At 44.8% G+C, this 22,989-nt stretch overlaps 1 protein-coding gene and 1 pseudogene across 4 annotated transcripts in view; both read right to left on the minus strand.

Annotated features, from left to right (window-relative positions):
* SFMBT2 (Scm like with four mbt domains 2) overlaps positions 1-22,989 on the minus strand; it is a 228,742-nt gene that overhangs the window by 158,841 nt on the left and 46,912 nt on the right. The gene's annotated exons all lie outside the window — the stretch shown is intronic.
* Positions 18,629-18,807, minus strand: LOC131840107 (U2 spliceosomal RNA; annotated as a pseudogene).

The raw sequence follows: 22,989 nt of genomic DNA on the forward strand, positions 1-22,989 counted from the left end.
TGTACCCGAAGGCAGGTAACAGCCATTATCACTTTCACTAACACCCCCCTGCAGGTGGTGATTTGTATCAGCTGGAAGAAACCTACAGTGCAGTATTCTGCTTGGGCTGCCATAACAAAACGCCAGCGAGAACAGCTGAACCCACAGACATGTACTTCTCTGACTTCTGGAGGCTGGACATCCAAGAGCAAGGTGCCCTCAAGGTAGGTCTCATTCTGAGGCCTCTTCTTGGCATTAGGCTGTTTCCTCCCTGCTGTGTGCTCCCACCACCTCTTCTTTTAGGGAGAAGAGAGAGCCATCGAGCTCTCTGGTGTCTCTTCGAATAAGGATACAAATCCTATGGGATCAGGGCCCCACTCTTTTGACCTCATTTAACCTCAATTATGTAGTTAGAGGTCTCATCTCCAAATACACCCCTACTCGGGGTTAGGGCTTCAACACATGAATTTGGAGAAAAACAAACATTCATCTGGTAATATATAGTAAAAATAGAGCATAAATGAAATAATGAAGTTGCACCTGGAGAAGTATAAAATACTTCCGTTAGTCAAGGTCTCGGTGCTGAACCATGCATGTGTAACCTCTCTTCATACGAACACTTCACAACATTCCCTTTATTATCCTGGTAGGATACCCACTTCACATACATTTTTTTTTAATTTTAAAAATACCCAAATTTTGACATAAAAGAATAATAAATGGAAAGCAATTTATACCAAAATAAAGTGTGTTTCAGTAGGTAAACACTCTGGTACAATCCTCCCAGAAGGCAGAATGTGGTAGTCAAAGCTTTTATCTACTTAGAACAAATCAACTGGAATTTAAAAGAAGAACGTATCAAGCCGAGTACTGCCGGCCCTCTTTTCCAGGGGATACCTTGAAAGAAGGACAGGTACCCTCATCTGTGTTTGCAAACATGGAACTGTCCTGAATGCAAAGCGCGGACACGCACGGAATCTTGCGTGCTGCCCGCTGCTCAACTATCACCAAGAATATGGGAGCCAGTGAAGACTGTCTCCTACAAGTGAACAACTCTTATTAAGGTCCCAGACAAAACAACTATAACCTTCCTTCCATTTACTGGGTGCTCACATGCCTGAGAAATTCATACTATTGCAGAACTATACAAAGCAGCTTGGGAGTTGGAATCGGGTTCCAAACTCTGTGAATTATGTACAGGTGTTTCCCCTCCGCTGTCCAGCAGGACATTCCAAGGTCATGGGAACAATTCTCCGTGATACAGACAGCCCCATATGCTGCAGGACACTTGGGATCATTGGCTCCTTCCCATCAGTAACTGCCCTGCTAATTCCGCAATGTTCCCAAGCTATAAGAAAGCATTCCTGGGGATCACAGATCTCTCTTATTCCATAACTTCAGCTCTGAATTCTGCTCTGAAACCATCATAGGCAGCTACAGAACACTTCTGACATCCCATGTGAGCATTAGTAGTAGTACAAATACCAATGATAACCCTTCATGTTGTCTCGAAATAAATCTTTCTTCAGCTCACACAAGAGTATCAAGTTTACTCTTTAATTTTCTAAGCAGTACATGCCAATTAGCCTCAATTTTGAATTATGCAGTTAAATATCTACCCAGTACACTGAGAAACAAAAATTTCAAATCCCTGGTTCTTCATAATCATTCTTCCTGACCCCAAAGCAATTTCTCTTTCTCTTTCAAATTTCCTTTTAAAACCCAATCAAATTCCATTATTTATGTGCATGGAGGTGAGAGGTGGGGGCATTCCAATCCCTCCATGCATCTCTTTGGGTAATAATACCGAAGGAGGTCAACATTAAAAAGAAGACAAGCCTAGGGGTGTCACCAGGCCCCGACAACTACAGGACGAGAAGTCCTTCTTGCTGCCATCTTCACACGAGGGAGTTTTGCCAGTCAATGCTCTTCTTTGCCTCTCTCATTTGGGCAGCCAGCTGCCATAGAGAAACCAGATTTTCTTGACAAGGAGATGTTCTCTCATGCCTCGTTTGCATCTACAAAAGTTTTAAGAATTGTTTCTTTAACTTTATTTTTTTTTTCTATCACATGGGCAAACTGACCTTTGTTGGGTGTACAGTTCCAAAAATTCACAATACCACCACCACAATCAGATACAGGACAGTTCCATCATTCTCCCCACCCCTCCAAAATAAAAGTTCTCTCCTTTATCCCTTTACAGGCATACCTTGCCTCTGTCCGAAGTCCCTGGCATGCACGGATATTCTCCATCACTATAGTTTTTTGCCTTTCAAAGAAATGTCCTATAAATGGAATCACAGAGTTCATACCCTTTGAGACTAGTATCTTCCACCAAGCCTAATGCCTTTGAGATTGTTTCAAGTGGCTACGTAGATCAATCAATAGTCCATTCCATTAACTGCTGGATAATATTCCATGACATGGACATGCCTATATATTTACTCATTCACTTTCTGAAAAACATACAGATTGTTTCCAGTTGGGACAACTACAAACAGAGTGCCATAAACATTTATACACAGATGTTACGTGAACCTAAGTTTTCATTTCCGCAGGGTAGATACCTAGGCATATGATTGCTGGGTCATTATGGTAAACCTATGTTTAAATGTATTTTTTTAAAAAACCTACAAACTGTTTCCAGAATGGATTTCCCATTTGACTTTCTCACCAACAATGTACGAGAGTTCCAGTTGCTCCATATTCTTGCCAACACTTGGTACTATCAGTGATTTTTTTTCTTTTTTTCATTTTAGAATTCCAACAGGAGTACTGTAGTACCTTGGTGCAGTTTTAATCTGCATTTCTCTAATGGCCAATGACACTGTACACCTGCATGGGTTTATCTGCCATCTCTGTGTCTCTTTGGTGTAATGTCTTTTTAAGCCTTTTGCCCATTTTCTAATTAGGTTACTTTTTTTTCTCCATGTTAAATTTTGAGAGTCCTTTTGATTCTGAACACAAATCCTTTGCCAGGCATGTGATTTGCAAATGTTTTTCTCCAGGGAGCAGCCTGTCTTCATATTCTTTCAACAGAGTCCTTCACACAGGAGAAATTTGTTTTTGTTTTCGTTTTTTTAGAGGAGGGGGAAGGGGCAGAGGGAGAGAGAGAAAGAGAGAATCTGAAGCAGGTGAAACACCCAGCAAGGAGCCCGACTCAGGGCTCGATCTCACAACCCTGAGATCGTGACCGGAGCTAAAATCAAGAGCCAGACACTCAACCGACTGAGCCACCCAAGTGCCCCCAGACAACAGAAGTTTTTAACTTTCATGAAATCGAATTTACCAACCTGTTTTCTGGTCTTACTTCTACAAACTCTTTGTCTCACCCCAGGTCATGAAGATTTTGCCCCATGGTTTGTTCTAGAAGTTTCATAGTTTTACGTCTTACATTTAGACCTATAATATGTATTGACTTATTTTTATGTAATTTTTGTGTATGGTTTACAACCACTTTCAAGGTTCTGCACATGGCTATCCTATTCTGAACAAAACATTTTCCTCTTTGGCGAAGTAAACACCAAAATCCTAAGAGTCCCAGATAGAACTCACTTCCAGAGGTCATCTTTCTTTCACACCTGCAAGACAAATGTTTCCCCTTTTTGTACAAAAAGATTTGTATCTTTAAAAAATTATTTGTTTATAAGAACAAGGAGACTGTAAATAGTTCAAATGTGTAGCCCTTGAACCTCTTGTCGATTTCTGCTGAACAGGAGACCAAGGCTACCTTCTCTGATGGTTGGAACCCAGGACTTACCTCTCCTTGTTGATTTATAACCAATCAAGCAATGTCCTTCCAAGTTTGTAATGGCAGATCATGCCCTTTTGGATGATTTCTGAAGTATCTCCATCATCACACACATCTACCATGGAAGACCCAACAGCCATGAGCCTTGGAAACCCTGACAGCTTGCCTCGTCTCTCCTTCCTGTCCCAAACTCGGCCTTCCTGGGAACACACGAAAGGCTACCAAGCATCTAGCATTCACTGGCTACGACACAAAGATGTGGCTCTTTTTCTCAGCAGGGTCAAAACTCTTCCTGCTTCCACATGGACACAGCGAGGTTATAAAACCATGACACGACCTCCAACACTGGTACCATCACAGCAGTCTTCCACAGACCAGCAAACATTAACAGCAGAGGTTGAGAAGACCGTGGACAGACACATTTCCACCCAAGTCCATAAAGAGAAAGAAGAGCCTCTGCTGGGATGCCAGGTGTCCGGTTACAGAGAGCTTCTCATAAACCATGCTGCGTGCCAGCAGGTCTAGTCCGAGGAGCTGCCAGTGACCACAGAGCAGGCGGAGTGAGAACTGGAGTGCATGCATGATGAGCCCCATCAAGCGCAAGCTTGAGAAGCAGCACTGTGGTACTGCCGCAGAACAAATGAGCCCAGCATGGAGTAGCCTCAAGCACCGGTCGGTCGCTGGTCTCACAGATCCTGTGGTGGGAATTCCGACAGGTACAGAGGGCTGGTTTGCCTCTGCTCCACAAATACCAGGGCCTTGGCTGAGAGACTCCAAGGCTGGGAGACTCCAAGGAGTCTCACAGCGTGAGGGCAGCGTGAAGGGCATCAGTCCGTGGTGGCTCAGCGTGAAGGGCATTAGTCCGTGGTGGCTCAGGCTCCCAAGGGCTCCTGTTCCAGCCAATATGGTGGCCGTCATATGGCCTTTTATGACTTGGCCTCAGAATAAGTGACCAGACCCCACCCTCAACGGGAAATATGTCAAAGAGACATGGCGTTCTACTTAAAAGTACCATAGCTGCCAAACCTGTGGGGGTCTGAGAAGCCCCTAAAGACGTGCCTCAAGGTTTCTGGGAAGGAAGGAAGTTTCCCTATGGTCAGTCTGGCCCCAGGGACCACCCTCAGTACACATCTAGAAATCTCTTCGTTCTCTGCCCAAAGAATGGCTGGTGAAGGCATTTTAATGTGGGGAACTCTATTCTCTGACAACTGTATTGCAGCCTGTTTCTCAAGATTCCGCTACCGAACATCCTGAAAGATAAATCAGTCCTGTGGCTAACTTTACAACAATTCCCACCGTTTTCCAAAGTAACTAGACCAGCTATTTCCAATGCCACTGTTGTGAGACTCCCGTCAGGTCGCCGTGTAGACTTACTCCCTCTCCGGCTCACCCCAGAATTCACTTGAATCACATCCCGACTTGCTATGATCAAACGTAATTAATGCCTTTTGTCCCATTCGGAGGATGCATGTCAGCGGAGTACGTCAGCACCCCATGGCCTCATCACACAGCCTTTGAACCCTTCCTCAGGCAGCTGCGGCGAGCCCCCCACCCCCCAGGAGGTGTGTCAGCTAGAAGCTGCACTTAGTAATTGGTAATCACCATAATTACCTAATCAAGAAAACACCATCAAGCTAGGCTACCCTAGCCAAAGTGTATCGCTCCCTCTCCCTTCCTCCTCCTCATCTCACCCCCCGTCCCTGTCTGTCTCTCGTCTCACCTACAGCCTGCTCTTTCCCCAGTCACGTGTGCTTATTTAATTTTTGCTGCTTCTATAAAACCTGTCTCTGATCAAAATGCCTCTTTGTTGTGGCAGGAAGCAGAGGAAAAGAGACTCCTGGTGCCTTTTCTCCTCCCTCGGATTCATTCTGTTGAAAATGCAGGATGAGTGTCCGGAGTCTGACATTGTTTTCCAGCGTGGTTCCGTCCAACTCGGGGGCAGCAGGCCTGGGAGAGAGCCCGGCCTCCGCCCCTGCTCTCCCTGACACAGCACAAGGGGAGGGTGTTTTTGTTTCTGTTTTCTTTAAAAGCCATGCCCACTGATGTCCTGCTGTGACTTCTTTCCTACATCGCACCCTGACATGAGCACTCCAGCCTACCAGACCTTCCTCACTCATCACGTTACTGTACAGAAATAAGACTCTCATTGTGAGCCACGTCTAGTCAATCTCCCGCCTGCTAAGATCTCTTCTCCCCCTCCCATCACTCCGCAGCACATATAAGGAGGCCTGACCCACCATCTCCCTGGGAGCCTGTGAATTTTTTTCAAAAGGGAAATAATTTTCACTGTGTATCTGGACAAGAAAACCAGGTCAAAACTGACCATTACAAGAATCTCAAGTAACAACCTTTAAGCTCCTGAATCCAACAGTCTTCTTTGCCTTATAAACATCGAATGTCATTTTCCCAGGAGGCATGAGCGACCGAAGTGCGCTCCCGCATGGAGAGCTTTTCCAGAATAGTGTTTGTCTCTTACACCCATCCTCCTCTAGCTCAGCCGCTTCGGAGGTATCTCTCTAAAACATCGTCCGTCTACTCCCAGCCCCCATCCTGCAGCCAACACGGAGCGCTCCGATCTGGCCTCATGCTCCCACTTCACAGATGAAGTGATAAAGACCCCAAGAGGCACGGCTTCCCCGCTATGTCCAACCCACATGCATCCTTGAGCCAAAACAACGGAGAATAGTTACAGCCCTTCCGGGAACCACAGCTTTATACTTTGTTCTGTTTCTTTCGGGTTTATCCAATGAACGTTCTCGACTAAGGTAAGAAAGGGTAGCCAAGAAGGCATTGAGTCTACATTCCAGGGACCGAGAAGGATGCTCCAGAAATTCTTGGTGAGACTACAATGGTGTTAACGTCACTGGGCAGAGGGACGCCCAGACAGCTGCAAAGCATGATTCCTGGGTTCGTGTGAGCGTGTCTCCAGAAGAGATGAGCATTTGACCAGCGAACTGACTAAAGAAGATCTCTTTACCAGTGTGGGTGGGTGGGCATCATCCCATCCACTTAGGTCCTGAGCAGAGCAAAATGCAGAGGAAGGGCGAATCCGCTCTCTGTGTCAGCTAGGACCATCCGTCTCCTCCAGCCCTCGGACATCGCTGCTCCTGCTTCTTGGACCTTTAGACGCAGACTCAGGACTTAGACCATCAGCCCCCAGTTCCCAGGCTCTTGGACTGGGGCTGACTCACCCCACTGGCCCTCCTGGTCCCCAGCCTCCACACGGAGGTCACGGGACCACTCAGCCTCCGTAACCCTGTGAGCCAATTCCTACAGTAAACCTGCTTTTATAGTTCTCTCTCCGTCTACATCCATCCGACTTGTTCTGTTCTCCGAAGAACCCCAGAGTTTACCCAGTGGCATGACAAGATAATAGGAACATGAACAGCGCTAATTCACGTTAATCTAAGTAACAGGGCTACCGGTGGTGCTTATTCCTAAAAGTGTGCTTTAACCGGGAAAGAAAGGTATGGACAAGGCGCGGAATCCTTCAGTGAGTTCACTGTTCATATTAAACTAACATATATTTATTTATCCTCATAAAAGAAAAAGAGGCTTGATAAATTTTAACAACTTTCAGTCCCCTCTACGAATAAAATGCTTTAATGAGAAGCCAGCTGAAAACAAGTCTAGTGGGCCATTTGCTTTAACTCTCCTCGGGGGTGGCGGGGGGAGAAAAGCGTTTCATTAAAACGTGGGTATTTCTGTGAAGGTGCATCAAACGAATGCAGAAACACACAGAGAACCGAGGAATCTGGTGTCACCACTCACGACTGCACGTCCTGCTTCTGTCCTTGAGATGCCTCAGTAACGCCATGAGCCTAAGAGAAATAACTTCCTTCACAATTTAGCTTTGTGACTTGCTACCCCCTTGCAATAGGGAAAAACAGAAAAAAGGCACCAACAAAAAAAATATGCAGAGAACAATTCAAATATCTTTCAAGACTAAACATTGCGTCCCATAAAGCTTGTAGGGCTTACTGTAATGCCTGCCAAACAGTGGTGCCTAGTGACTCAGTACCCCAGGCACATGTGGACACTGACTCAGTGCCTGTGGCCACCTGCGGTACTGACGCAGCACCTGTGGGTATTACCCCTGTGGGGAAGAGAACTCTAGAGGGTTTCCACCATGCAGCTGTCCGGAGTTCTCAAGGGTCAAAGTGTCTTCAGAGGCTTGTTGTAGAACATTGTGAACATCTCTGCTAAGGAGGACATTGGCAAACCAAATGCTTATGATATTGTATTCAGCCCAGGCCACTTCTAGAAACTTCTCCGCAGCACCAACTATCCCCTTCGGTGCAACAGGAAAGAAAGATACATCCTCTCCCTCCCGGATCTTCCTTCCTGCTTCCCCTCCCATCTTATTTCTTCTTTCCCTTTTGTTATTTGTTTGTTTGTTTGTTTATTTTTTGTTTTGTTTGTTTGTTTTGTTTTTTTTAATTAAATTAATTTATTTATTTTCAGAAAAATGGTATTCATTATTTTTTTACCACACCCAGTGTTCCATGCAATCCGTGCCCTCTATAATACCCATCACCTAGTTCCCCCAACCTCCCACCCCCCCGCCACTTCGAACCCCTCAGTTGTTTTTCAGAGTCCATAGTCTCTCATGATTCACCTCCCCTTATAACTTACCCCAACTCCCTTCTCCTCTCTAAGACCCCTTGTCCTCCATGGTATTTGTTATGCTCCATAAATAAGTGAAACCATATGATAATTGACTCTCTCTGCTTGACTTATTTCACTCAGCATAATCTCTTCCAGTCCTATCCATGTTGCTACAAAAGTTGAGTATTCATCCTTCCTGATGGGGGCATAATACTCCATAGTGTATATGGACCACATCTTCCTTATCCATTCGTCCGTTGAAGGGCATCTTGGTTCTTTCCATAGTTTGGCGACCGTGGCCATTGCTGCTATAAACATTGGGATACAGAAGGCCCTTCTTTTCACTACATCTGTATCTTTGGGGTAAATACCCAGGAGTGCAATTGCAGGGTCATAGGGAAGCTCTATTTTTAATTTCTTGAGGAATCTCCACACTGTTCTTCAAAGAGGCTGCACCAACTTGCATTCCCACCAACAGTGGAAGAGGGTTCCCCTTTCTGCACATCCTCTCCAACACATGTTGTTTCCTGTTTTGTTAATTTTGGCCATTCTAACTGGTGTAAGGTGATATCTCAATGTGGTTTTAATTTGAATCTCCCTGAGGGCTAGTGATGATGAACATTTTTTCATGTGTCTGACAGCCATTTGTATGTCTTCATTGGAGAAGTGTCTGTTCATATCTTCTGCTCATTTTTTGATATGTTTGCCTGTTTCATGTGTGTTGAGTTTGAGGAGTTCATTATAGATCCTGGATATCAACCTTTTGTCTGTATTGTCATTTGCAAATATCTTCTCCCATTCCGTGGGTTGCCTCTTTGTTGACTGTTTGCTTTGCTGTGCAGAAGCTTTTGATTTTGATGAAGTCCCAAAAGTTTATTTTCGCTTTTGTTTCCTTTGCCTTTGGAGACATATCTTGAAAGAAGTTGCTGTGGCTGATATCGAAGAGATTACTGCCTATGTTCTCCTCTAGGATTCTGATGGATTCCTGTCTCACGTTGAGGTCTTTCATCCATTTTGAGTTTATCTTTGTGTACGGTGTAAGAGAATGGTCGAGTTTCATTCTTCTACATATAGCTGCCCAGTTTTCCCAGCACCATTTATTGAAGAGACTGTCTTTTTTCCACTGCATATTTTTTTCTGTTTTGTTGAAGATTATGTGACCATAGAGTTAAGGGTCCATATCTGGGCTCTCTACTCTGTTCCACTGGTCTATGTGTCTGTTTTTATGCCAGTACCATGCTGTCTTGGTGATCACAGCTTTGAAATAAAGCTTGAAATCAGGTAACGTGATGCCCCCAGCTTTATTTTTGTTTTTCAACATTTCCTTAGCAATTCAGGGTATCTTCTGATTCCATACAAATTTTTGGAATATCTGCTCCAGCTCTTTGAAGAATACCGGCGGAATTTTGTTCGGAATGGTATTAAAAGTATAGATTGCTCTAGGCAGTATAGACATTTTAACAATGTTTATTCTTCCGATCCAAGAACATGGAATGGTCTTCCATCTTTTTGTGTCTTCTTCAACTTCTTTCATGAGTGTTCTGTAGTTCCTCGAGTACAGATCCTTTACCTCTTTGGTTAGGTTTATTCCCAGGTATCTTATGGTTCTTGGTGCTATAGTAAATGGAATCGATTCTCTAATTTCCCTTTCTGTATTTTCATTGTTAGTGTATAAGAAAGCCACTGATTTCTGCACATTGACTTTGTATCCTGCCACGTTGCTGAATTGCTGTATGAGTTCTAGTAGTTTGGGGGTGGAATCTTTTGGGTTTTCCATATAAAGAATCATGTCATATACGAATAGAGAGAGTTTGACTTCTTCATTGCCAATTTGGATACCTTTTATTTCTCTTTGTTGTCTGATTGCTGTTGCTAGGACTTCTTTTTTTTTTTTTTTAAGATTTTATTTATTTATTTGACAGAGAGAAATCACAAGTAGACGGAGAGGCAGGCAGAGAGAGAGAGAGGGAAGCAGGCTCCCTGCTGAGCAGAGAGCCCGATACGGGACTCGATCCCAGGACCCTGAGATCATGACCTGAGCTGAAGGCAGCAGCTTAACCCACTGAGCCACCCAGGCGCCCCTGTTGTTAGGACTTCTAATACTATGTTGAACAAGAGTGGTGAAAGTGGGCATCCTTGTCTTGTTCCTGATCTCAACGGGAAGGCTGCAAGCTTTTTCCCATTGAGGATGCTATTTGCTGTGGGTCTTTCATAGATAGATTTTATGAGGTTCAATAATGTTCCCTCCATCCCTATACTTTGAAGCATTTTAATCAGGAACGGATGCTGGATTTTGTCAAATACTTTTTTTGCATCAATTGAGAGGACCATGTGGTTCTTCTTTCTTCTCATATTAATTTGTTGTATCACATGAATTGATTTGCGAATGTTGAACCATCCTTGTAGCCCAGGAATGAATCCCACCTGATCATGGTGGATAATCTCATCTGTCTTTAAGACTGACAACATACAGCGCTGGTGTTAAGGAAACACATGAAGCAAAGAAACGCGGAAGCAGCTGTGGAACGGTATGTAGGGAAAGCACGGCCCTGAAGGACTCTGTGCACATCGCAGCTGACCCTGGGAAATGCCTCGTGTCTGGGAAGACTGCACTGCTGAGAGGTCCCAGCAAGGGGCAGGAGGAACTCTCCATGCATCCTATGACCACACTGTCCTCAGAGCCCAGGGACACACAGTTTACTTCCAGCGCCAACACCTTCAGTTGCTGACAACGGGATCAAATCATCAAATACTGACATAGAAGGAGAAGAAAGTCAAGTACACCCCACGGCTGCCCAGTGGCTCACTGTCCCGGCCACCTGCCCGGAGAACAGGATGGAGACTCCTTCTGAAATCTCCGGAGCTCGCTCCCACCTTTTACAAAGTCAGATCCAGAGCACAGCCAGAAGCCGGGCCCTGGGACCCGCCACGGGGCTCACGCTTTGCGCTGCCACACATTTCACAGTAGCTGGGCATTTTTATTAGCTCCAACTCAGCCCTAAAATCAAAACTTCTGTTTGGAATTACTTCCCTCTCTTGACTGTACCAAAGTGGAATCAGAAGCTCACAGAGAAGTGCTGTGAAAATCCCAGGCCCAGGACCTGCACTGCGTGTTCCCAATCGTGTACGGACCACAGCGAGAACCGAGACCTAGACCGACAGCGACCTGAGGTGAGAGCATTGTTGTGTCATGGGGAGGATAAGAGGATGTTCCACTGCTCTTCATAGATACAGCCATGCCGCTCAGCTTCCCCTAACAAGTACTGTCCCGAGGCCAGGGCTTCTGGGCTGACCTGCGGAATTCAGTCTCATTTGCTGACCGCCCCACTCAGCCATGGACTACATGCCCCTCTCTGAAGCGCTAGGAACGGGGGAAGCACAACCTAGAACTTGGCTTCGAGGAATTTACCAGCAGAGATAAGCAGACAGGGGGCGCCAGACAGTTAAGCGTCTGCCTTCAGATCAGGTCATGCATGGTCCCAGGATCCTGGGATCGAGTCCCACATTGGGCTCCCTGCTCAGCGGGGAACCTGCTTCTTCCTCTGCCTGCCATACCCCCTGCTTGTGCTCAAGAAAGAAAGAAAACAAAGAAAGAAAGGCAGACAGATAAAAACTCAGAATAGTGTAGAAGGGTTACCATAAGCTATGCCGGGTGTGGGGTCGGAGCAGGAGGAAGAGGGAGTGAGGGTTTAAAGGGGACGGGGTTCCAGCTTGGGAAGATGAGAAAGTTCTAGATGGTGATGATGGTTGCACAGCAGTGTGAACGAACTTGATGCCACAATTATACACTCAGAAAGGATCCAAATGGTAAATTTTATATGATGTAATATTTTACAATAAAAAAAAAATCAGAAAAATAAAAACACGACCCAATGTCCTGAAATCCAACCATATTACACTGCCTTAGGAAGCATGAAATAAAAACATAGTTTGGAGCGCCTGGGTGGCTCGGTCGAGGAACCATCTGACTCTTGGTTTCAGCTCAGGTCATGATCTCAGGGTCCTCAGATGGAGACCTGCATCAGGCTCCATGCTGGGCATGAGGTCTGCTTGAGATTCTCTCCCTCTCCCTTAACCCCTCCTGTGCATGCTCTCCCCCACCCGTCTCATATATATTAATAAATTTAAAAAAAAACAAACCCACAGCTCAGTGATGAAACCTGAAAGCAGCTTTACCCGCTGACCCCACCCACCACATGCTTCTGGATAAAGCCTGCCCTGCTGGTTGCTACAAAGATCTTGCACAAGCAAACTTCATATAAACATCTCTTTTCTCAAAAAAGGAACAGCCTTGAAAGCATGTTCAGGAATACAGAGATATATATAAATGATACAGAACATTCCACATTTGCTTAGAAAGGGAATCCATCCGCTCTGGTGTGTAGGATGTGTGGTACCCTACAAATGAGCTCAATTTGGGTCCAAATCAGAAATAACGCTTTTAGCATAATAGGAAAAGGATACTACATTCTTAGTACTAGACACTAACAAGGGATTAAACCTGAAAGCGACGGGCTAGTGATTCTGTGCTACAACCTTCTAATGGGATTGTTTTAGTGACTACATCTGTACTCAAAGCATTTGTGGCCACCGTGCCTTATGGCGTAATGCATAACTAGCCCTTTTCTGAGAGCCCCTCGATCACTACAAAGAAAACACCTCGAAGGGAAAACAAACACTTCCTTAATGAGTATTGCACCTGCTGGTGTGAAATATCAGGCAAACACATACGAAAATTAAAGTACTTAATTCGACCCATCTTCATTCACTCAGTTCCAACAGTTCTAAAACTCCTAAATCATTTGCAAATGAAATATTGCCTTGAAATAATAAAAGTGTAAAATATGCTCATGAAGTCATTAAATTAGCCTATTTTCCTGCATAATTATGTTTTACTTTTCTCCTCACTAATTTCTTTACACTAGAATTAGCGTGAATTCTATTTGAATACAATAGCAGTTCCTGGCTCACGACAAGAGTTTTACAAATAGGAGAAGCGCAGAGCTGAACGCAAGCAGGACCCGCCTGGCCGGGGAAAGCCTCATCAGGACTCAAGGGCTGGAAGGGCAGAGCCGCAGACACATGCTCTAAAGCCACTTTGGCAGAAGGTTGTGGTTTATCTTGTGTTGTATCAGTAAATTAAAATGGTGTCGCCATTAGGCAGGAAAGTAAGGGGTAGCTGGAAATCAGACGGAAAGAACTACCGGGAGAGTGATGATCACAGGAACGGAGGTAGTCGAGAGAAAAAGGAGCCACCAAATGAGCAACGCAATCATTCACGACAAGTCCCCAGGAAGAGACACCTGAAGGAGGTAACAGGAGGGTTTCCGAGACCTGAAACTGCACCGTCACAACAGAGGACAGAAGACGAAGCCTCGGGGTGGACGGGGTGGGGAGGACACGAGACAGAGAATATCAGATGAGGAAAACTCCAGAACACAGACAGACAGCGCACCCTGTGGTGTCAACTGTTCGCAGTGCCGACGTCGGAAGGACTTTCTCTGTCCTGCTTGATTAATCCAGGGAAAAAGAGAAGAGTCCTGGTTCTTTTCCGCTGATAATATGCACCCTGACAACACGTACAATGAAATAATATGTGCACTGATTTAGACACGCAGCTTTTCTCTCTGTTTCATTAACAGATAGTTTATCGGAAAGCTTGCAAATATTCCAAATGACTCAAGCGTCCCATGGTGTGGGCACCTGTGATGAGGGCCAAGGATAGAAAACATAGACTGTCCGCTTTCAGAAGAAAAGCTATCTTTGCCAGGTCATCTGTTTTAAGGCCCGGGTTCCTGGGCCCTCAGAGCCTCAGCACCCACTCCAGCATGACGAGGTCCCCATATCTATGCTGAGGACAAGGGGTGGTGACTTTCACACGGAGAATGCCAATTACTCGGGTTCTTAGTTCATTTCAAGTTCTATCTTGCAATCCTTTCTAGAATACAAACCCTCACCAGCCTGGACCCCCACGCCACGCCATCTCACAGATCTAAGACCACAGCAAACTCTGCTGAGCTGTCCCTTGTCTCTAGAGTTTTCCGCTGATGTTTTGGACACTTTGGTGTTTCTGTATCCAAGTCCTCCACACGAACAGTCCTAAACCAAGCCAACTCCTTCCATTGTCTCCCACAGTCCAATGGCAACAATGGCTATAAAGAAAGGCCAGCAATAAACACTGGAAAAAATAAAATAAAATTTTGAAAACCTGGCTTGTCCTGCTGAGGGCTAACCAGTGAGGAAATCTACAAAGTGGGAAAGTGAGTTCAGCAGCAGATGGAGAGGGAACTTACCCCTACAGAATCACTTTGGAATGCTGCAAACCCAGGACCAACGTGCACACGAACTGCCCCGGAATTACATGTTCTTAAGATGGAACATCTCCTCCCTGCTCCCTGCTAAGCTTGCCCTCCCCCTCTCTGAAATAAAAATAAGTAACATTTTTAATAGTTAAGCCTCCGACTCTTGATTTCAGCTCAGGTCATGATGTCAGAGTCATGAAACGAAGCCCTGCATCAGGCTCTGAGCTCAGTGGGGAGTCTGCTTGAGCTTCTCTCTCCCTCTCCCCCTCCCTGAATCTCCACCCCCCACCCCTGCTCGTACTTTCCCTAACAAAAAAAAAAAAAAAAGAATAAGTTAGTTGATTAAAAATAATAATATTTTTCACAAGGTAACTGGGAGAGAGTACAAGAATTCTTTAACAACTGGCCTAGTAGACAAATGAAATTCATTCAAGGAACCAGGAAGACTCAGCACAGCCAAAGGCCAGTTTCAAAGCCTCTAGATAGACTAGACTCAACTTTCCTGCAAAGAGAACTTCTGGATACATGGCAACTCCATGCTTCCCACTCCTAAAACTGTCTCTAAAGGAAAACAATTAAAAATAACTACGTCAGGGGGCACCTGGCTGGCTCAGGCAGTAGAGCATATGACTCTTGATGTTGGGGTCATGAGTTTGAGCCCCATGTTGAGTACAGAACCTACTTGAAAAAATAAAATAATAGTAACCACCATATTAACACATAATCAATTCACTCTAGATGTTGGATGTTGATCCCAAGACAATGCCTGACCTTCTTCAGGGCTTACTGCTACCTCTGCTCACCCCAGCAAGAGAGCCAAAAGGCTCCTATCACATAGGACAGGATTAGTGCTAACTCGCCAGGACATCTGAAAATGCGTAACACGGGAACTCTACAGCTGTTTGGTAACACAAAGCCACTTTTATCACAGAAGTTTAACTCAAAACAACCACAATTAAATCTGACGTTCATCCTGGGTCTCCCAATGGAAGAAAAATGGAAGTTCACAGCTCTTAACTCATCATAAAATATAACAAAAATGGCATTCCTTTTGTTTTGGGTTTTGGGGGCAGCAGGGAGGTGATGATCTGTTTTTAATTTTTATTAATCCAAAAATTTTGAAGAACTAGACTACATTTCACTTCCAATAGAAGAATATTTTTTTAAAGATTTTATTTATTTATTTGTCAGACAGAGATCACAAGTAGGCAGAGAGGCAGGCAGAGAGAGAGAGAGGAAGGGAAGCAGGCTCCCCGCTGAGCAGAGAGCCTGATGTGGGGCTCGATCCCAGGACCCTGAGATCATGACCTGAGCCGAAGGCAGAGGCTTTAACCCACTGAGCCACCCAGGCGCCCCTAGAAGAATATTTTTAAACAAATATGTGGTTCTACTTTGTAAAAACCATTTTGTAAATAAAAAGTCTTGCAATCCCCATAGCTTCTCAATTACTCTGTACAAGCCTGCGCAGAATTATCCATTAGAGACACTTACTGAAATACATACAAATGACATAACAAGAAGGCTAATTATTGCTTCAGAAACAATACAGGCTGGCGAAATGGGTGGGAGTATTGATTTTATAAGGTTGGCTTTGAATTGACCATGATCGATGTCAGGCAATGGGCAGATTGGGGGTAGGGGCAGTCACCACGTAGATCATCTACTTTGGGGTATAAGGAAATTTCCCACAATAAAAGAGTTGTAAAAGCAGAACAGGAAGAGTATTTTGACATTCATTAGGAAAAATAAAAGTTGCAAACCACAGCAAGTAATGACTAGAGCTCCAGATTTTAGCAGAATGTGCCAACATAGTGTTGAGAAGTTGACGACTTTGGGCATTAATTATTTTTGTCTTTTTAAACCTACCTGGTCCGCAGCTCACTGTCTCATTAAAATGGATCAGTGTGGAGGTACCAAGCCTTCCCAGTAGGAGAACCTCAAAAACTAATAGCCAACTGGTACTAATCTAAAGGGGAATCCCATACAAATCAATTTATGACCGAAAACTACGAAAATCATGTGTTCAGATCACATTTCTTAGCCTATTACCAACACGATATGGTGCACCCTTAAATGTGCATCCTGAACAAATCCACTTGCATACACAGTGGAATGGGGAACTCAGACTACCATTCTAGAATATTCTGAAGGGAGTGAGAGACTACAAGATTAAGATATCAACAGTAAGTCTTCCAATCAAAAAAATATTTAAGTGTATATACCTAACTCCAATTTTAAGAAAAAGTAATCATCACTGTCCTATGTCATTTGTTTTATCAAAAACTACCAGGAAACCATACTTAAAAGACCCAAGATATAAACTACTCTAACACAAATTAAAAGTAAAAGCAGTATTACCCATAATACAATGTTTTCGGGAGAATTACAATAGCGTTCGTTGGGGAAAAGGAAGAGAGAAACGTGTCGGGGGTTAAAAAAAAGAACACAATGCCAGAACCTTCCTATATAAGAAAACCAACACTGATTCAGGCAGAACAAGCTTATAATTCTGATTTAGGATTATACTGGTAAGGCCATGGGAAGTTTCAGGTAAAGGGGCAGAAAATGGGACTCCACGTCCACAACTCCTCTAAGCTCTTGGCAGGGTTGTCATAGTTTCCTGAAAATTCAGTAAGATGAAAGGAGAAAATGTTCACTCTTAATAGTATTCTCATCCACTGACCCAAATACCATCCACCAACTGGCAATTATTCATACGCTTCCGGTAAGAAGCCATGGCAGGTTTTCATGTGACTACATTAGTCCAGGGCTCTTGGTGGGACCCCTGTGCTGTGCGCACCTACATGGATCTGTCCCTGCCCAAGGCTCAAGTCTTAGGCACTTTTGCCTTCATGGGTCAGGAACATGAGACCAACATGTGGGTGTGACATCTTGAAAGAAAAGAGGGCACGAAGAAAGTTCTCTGGCTGTTTCATCTGTAATTCATACTTAAATTTTTTATGAGCTCTGGCACACGGATGATAGAAGAAGGATGGAAGGGATCTCAGGCAGCAAAATCAGCAGCAAAAGAGGACCCCCAGGGAAAGAGATGGAAGACAGGGGAGGGGTGGACAGGGAGGCAGGGCCAGGAGGTCCCCGGAAACAAAATCGTCCCAGCAAGAGGCGGAAAGTAGAAAATCGTGCTTCCCCATCCGTGAAGACTGGGCCAACTTATAAAGGATGATTTCCAGATTCTGGAGCTTGCAGGTTCCCCAGACCTTTCTAAAAGTCGGAGTCCCTTCAAGACCACTCCACGTAGACCAACATAAGAAAATCAAAGCTTAAGGTGAAGTATCTTCAAAAATATTTTTGACACCCTTTATTCTGAGGCCAAGTCTACAACTTCCAAGTGATGGATATCAATGAGGATGCTGCCATCGATCCCGAAGACACGGACGTCCAAGCCTGCCCTCTCCGCTCGCCCATCAGACACACCAGCCAAGCGTGGTGCTCAGTCTTTGCGTAAATGGCCCTCAGCCCCTCAGCCCCGGGTTTCTCACAAGGAATCCCACGAAACGACTGGAATGTAATCTGATCAGGTTGGAAGCTTCAACCACAGCTTACAATCCTACTTTGAGCCCCGAGAGACAGTCTGCTTAAAACCACTGACGCTACTGAAATCGGAACGAGTCACCACTACCCGGCTAAGCACTACACCCTTACCGTGTTCCAGAGCAAGAATAAAGGCTTCGAACAGCTGAACTCTGTCGTCTTCACGCCTCAAACTCCCCATTCGACACTAAGGACCCAAATGGCCAGAGCTGCTGGCCGAACTTTGAGCCTCATATTTGACGCTACAACATCATAGAACATACATCCTGTGACCTTCGCTTTTTTCTCTTTGTGCAAAGTAACTCAATCAAACTGTTGCTTGTTCTTCTGTCTTTCGAGACACGTGCAGGATCTTCTTGTCCATGGTATGTTCTAAAATGATACAATGCTATGTCTGGGGGCCGGGGTTGGGGGGACAGGGAGCTCCTTTTATTCCCACAGGTTCATCTTAAATAGTTAAAAACACTGAATTTGTGAGTGAGGGTATTTTGCAGGCTATAATAAGACACCGCAAATTTTTAAAACAAGCCTTTTAGAACTGCTGGTCTCTTGAAAATACTAAACTGATAAGAACAGATACGACACTCGATCTGAGCCAAAAGGCCAAGAAGCGATGTCTCTTAAAGATATTGTACACATATTAACCGATAAACTCAAGCTTATGAAAACAGGATTTGAAAATGAAAAATGGAATCTAGGCCCAATATGACACATTTAAGCACAGAGAAATGCAGAAGTAGTAAGTGATTTTTTTTCTGCCCCAGATTGGGGTATACCTTAAAAGCACAGTAAAGAGTATTGCTGGTGTACCCAACTGTGAGAAAGGCAATCATATCGTGGGCCATCAGTCTCTTTAGAAGTTAACAATACAGGGGAGAAGCACATATATTAAATCAAGAGCAAATGCTACAAGGTAGAAATTTAAGATACTTTATCACCTATAGAAAATGCATTTTTACTCCCAAACGGGGGGGGAAAAAAAAAAAAAAACCAGTTTGGTTTGGTTTTATGTTTCCAGCACTTTTACATTTTCCTTGAGACATTTGGAAAGATGAAACAGTTACCCTCAAAAAAGTGTTTGTTAGCTAAATGCATTGTAGCAGACACTGTGGTCTGACCCTGAGGGTCATTTTTCCCCTTATTTCTCTTAGCAAAAATAGCTTCCACACCTGGGGAGTTTCAGCTACAAAGCTGGGCTCCCCAGCTGCGGACTACATCTGCCACCCTCCTTTGCAATGGGGGATGGTGATGTGCTGAATTCTGGCCCACGGAAGGTGAGCAGCAGGTCCGGGACTCTCTCCTCTGTCTTTCTTGCTGGGAACACGAAGGAGACTGGAGTTTCCATCACCCAGTGGTGCTGAGGTCCCCCATCCTGAACCACTCACCCCTGGCCTATTGCCGGAAGGAGGGACAAGCTTCTAAATGACCGTGAGCCACAGTATGTGGGGGGTCTTTTTGTAACAGACATTTAAGTTGTATCCTGATACATAAACCATGCGATCAAGGACCTCAGATGTGCTATAAAGCCAAAATCCCCAGAGACTAAAAATGGGAAAGAAAAAAAATAAAGGGGCCCATGAAAATGAGAAGAAAAAATCAATCATAACCCAATCCCTGTGCTTCTAAAAACCATTTAAATCTTCATAACACAGTTGACCCTTGAACAACGTAGGGTGTCAAGGCAGGTAATGGGGGGTGATGGGAGCCGACCCTCTGTGCAGTCAAAATCCAAATACAACTTCTGACTCCCCCAAACTTAACTACTAACAGCCTACCGTTACTGACAACATAAACTGCTGATTAACAAATCCTTCGTATATGTACGTACATTAAATGTAATCTATAATGTATCCTTAAAGTCATTTAGAGGGGCACCTGGGTGGCTCAGTGGGTTAAAGCCGCTGCCTTCGGCTCAGGTCATGATCTCAGGGTCCTGGGATCGAGCCCCACATCGGTCTCTCTGCTCAGCGAGGAGCCTGCTTCCTCCTCTCTCTCTGCCTGCCTCTCTGCCTACTTGTGATATCTCTCTCTCTGTCAAATGAATAAATAAAATCTTTTTTTTAAAAAAAGTCATTTAGAAAAGTGTAAGAAAATGTATTTATGATACTGAACTGTATGTATCAGAAAAAAACAAGAATATGTACGTATAAGCGGACCTGTGCAGTACAAACCCGTCGAGATCAAGGGCCAACTGTACTTTTAGGAAGCCGTATTCATACGCAGGCAAAGTCAACCTATATTCCTCTAAATGTGAAAGAAAACATGCTTTTGATAGCAGAAAGACAAGTTACACTGAGAAGCTGAATAGGCAAGCATTTCAAAAAAAAATTAAATTTAATCTAATATACTGCACTTAAATATTTGTTAAAGAGCTGCTGCCAACTACGCTAATAGAACGTTTCATTGACACTTATTTGCCAGTTGGTTATTTATGTGAATGTCCTTCTGGCAGAAATGCTTTGCAGAAATCCAACCTGGCAGGCCCCAGAAATACATACACTTTACTGAAAGGACCATTAACGGGACTTATAAATCTAAAACTCCATGTACATTAGGGATCTAACATTAATTTTGATGGACTAACAAATTACACATTAGATGTACAGATGAAGAATGAAAAAAATGGTGCTTTATTCAGTTCAAAAAACAAATCTGGGATTCAGTATCACTCCCAATAACATTAAACAAGGTATATAAATCATCCCTTAATCTCTGAAGGGCCATAAAACATTTAAACCAGAAAATAGGCTTTAAATTTTATTTTCTTTGGAGATTTTCGAAGAGTTTTGTTTTGATTCTGTTGGAGGGTGGTGGAAAGTTGGTGTGGGTTGGCAAATTATTTTGCTTTATGACAGTCTCAGAAGATATTCATCATAGAATTTTCTAAGAAATAAGCTGGTCAGATACTAATGACTTCACATAACTATCTAGTGTGAAAAAAAATCATTAAAGATGATTTTAATGGCAGTAACTCCTTTCTATGGTCCACGATGGGCTTTTGGGGGCTATTAGTCACCATTGTGTAACGACATCAAACGGGCTTTTTAAAAAATATGCATTGTTTAATCAACAATGCTTAAACAGCTCTGTCGGCTGGTCGGAGACAACCAGAAAAACAATAATTACAAAAACCCTAAAATCATACTTCTCTTCAGTTCTGCAGCACTTCCCTCTGCTTAAATCTCTTCAGAAACAGAAAATTCCCAGTAGCGGAACGTCTATGAATTCTTGCTCCGTACCCGCAGAACGTTTGAAAAGAGGAAGAGTTGGGCCACATGTTTGGGGTGCTCCTTCCATCCTCAGAGCTGTTGTACGTGACGAGATCCGTGCTCACCTTTGACAACTTCTTTTTTAAGAAATGCTTGACACAAATTCTTTTCACAGAAAAGACCACCTCTACAACCCACAGACCATATCTGGCCTGCTCTGAATGCAAGCTCTTGGGTACGTCATGTTCTCAAACACGGGGACGGACGCTCTACCTGGGCATTTCACCAGCGTCCAGACCTCGGGGTCTGCAAGAGGGGTGACGTGACGATTGCCACGCTGAAGACCCACAGAGGAGACGGTGACAAGAGGGAGCAAAGCAAGCCCTGGACAGCCACGCGAAGACACGGAGGAACCTTAAGTGCAGATCACTGGACAAGGAACCAGGTGGGAAAGGCCACCTACCGTACAGTTCCAGCTATCGGACGTTCTGGAAAAGGGAAGACCGTGGAGACAGTCGGCAGAGCAGTGGTGACCAGGGCTTGGAGAGGGGGCTGGGGAGGAATGAGTACGTGCAGCGGAGAGGGTTTTCTGAGCAGTAAAACTGCGTCATGGGATGCTCTAGATTACGGTATCCTTGCCATGAGGGAGCTGTCCGACAGAAGGTACCGCCCCCTCCCCGAATGAACCTCAGTGCCAGCTGCGGACTGTCCATGACGACGCAGGTTCATCCATGTTACAACGAGTGGGGAGACACTCGTGCTGGGGGAGGCTGTCCGTGTGCTGGGACAGGGAGTGGGTCGAACCCTGTTACTTTCCCCACAATTTTGCTGTAAACCTAAAAACTGCTCTTAAAAAATAAAGTCAGGTTTTTTTAAAGCACCAGACACTCAAGATCCTCAGGCCAGGGGCTCCTGAGCCCTCCCCACCTCTCCGATCCCCAGCTTTCCCCCGGCTCTGACATCTCAAGAATCTAGAAGGTAGGACCCTCCCTCCCCACCGTAACCCCCTCCTTGAAACTGGAACAGCAGAGAGACTCTTCCCCAACCTCAGAGAGGTCAAGGTGAAAATAACCAACACAAAATGCCACTCCATCCGTAAACGCAGCAGCTGCTCAGCTTCTGGACATCTGATGAAGTCCTCGGCACCGTTCCCAGGGTCCAATCCCCACCTCCGGCTCTGGTGTGGTTCCAGGACCGCCACCCAGGACGCACAGCAGGCAGAACCAATGACAGGCTAAGGCCACAGGACACCATCTGGGTGCTCGCCAGCTTCAGGTCTGCCCTTTGTATACACCTCTGCTTTCCCCAGACCCTTAGACGGCATCACCGGACGGCCACTCTGCTCTTCACCGATCTAAGACACGGTGTTTCAAAGACCAGCTGCTGTCAAAGCAGAAGTCACCCAGCTTCTAGGATGCCTCTCTGGGGAAGCACTTCTCAAAGAGGAAGAAGGCTCAGAAGCCCTCTCATGGGTACATCCCAAAAGGAAAACATACCACTCAGCTCAGGACCCTCGAGCCCAGGCCTGACTGCTAGGACACACACGGCCCCATCCAAGCTCCCTTCACTCAAGTCACCCATGTGGGGT

Source organism: Mustela lutreola, chromosome 8 (assembly GCF_030435805.1).
Source record: "Mustela lutreola isolate mMusLut2 chromosome 8, mMusLut2.pri, whole genome shotgun sequence".
Lineage (NCBI taxonomy): Eukaryota > Metazoa > Chordata > Mammalia > Carnivora > Mustelidae > Mustela > Mustela lutreola.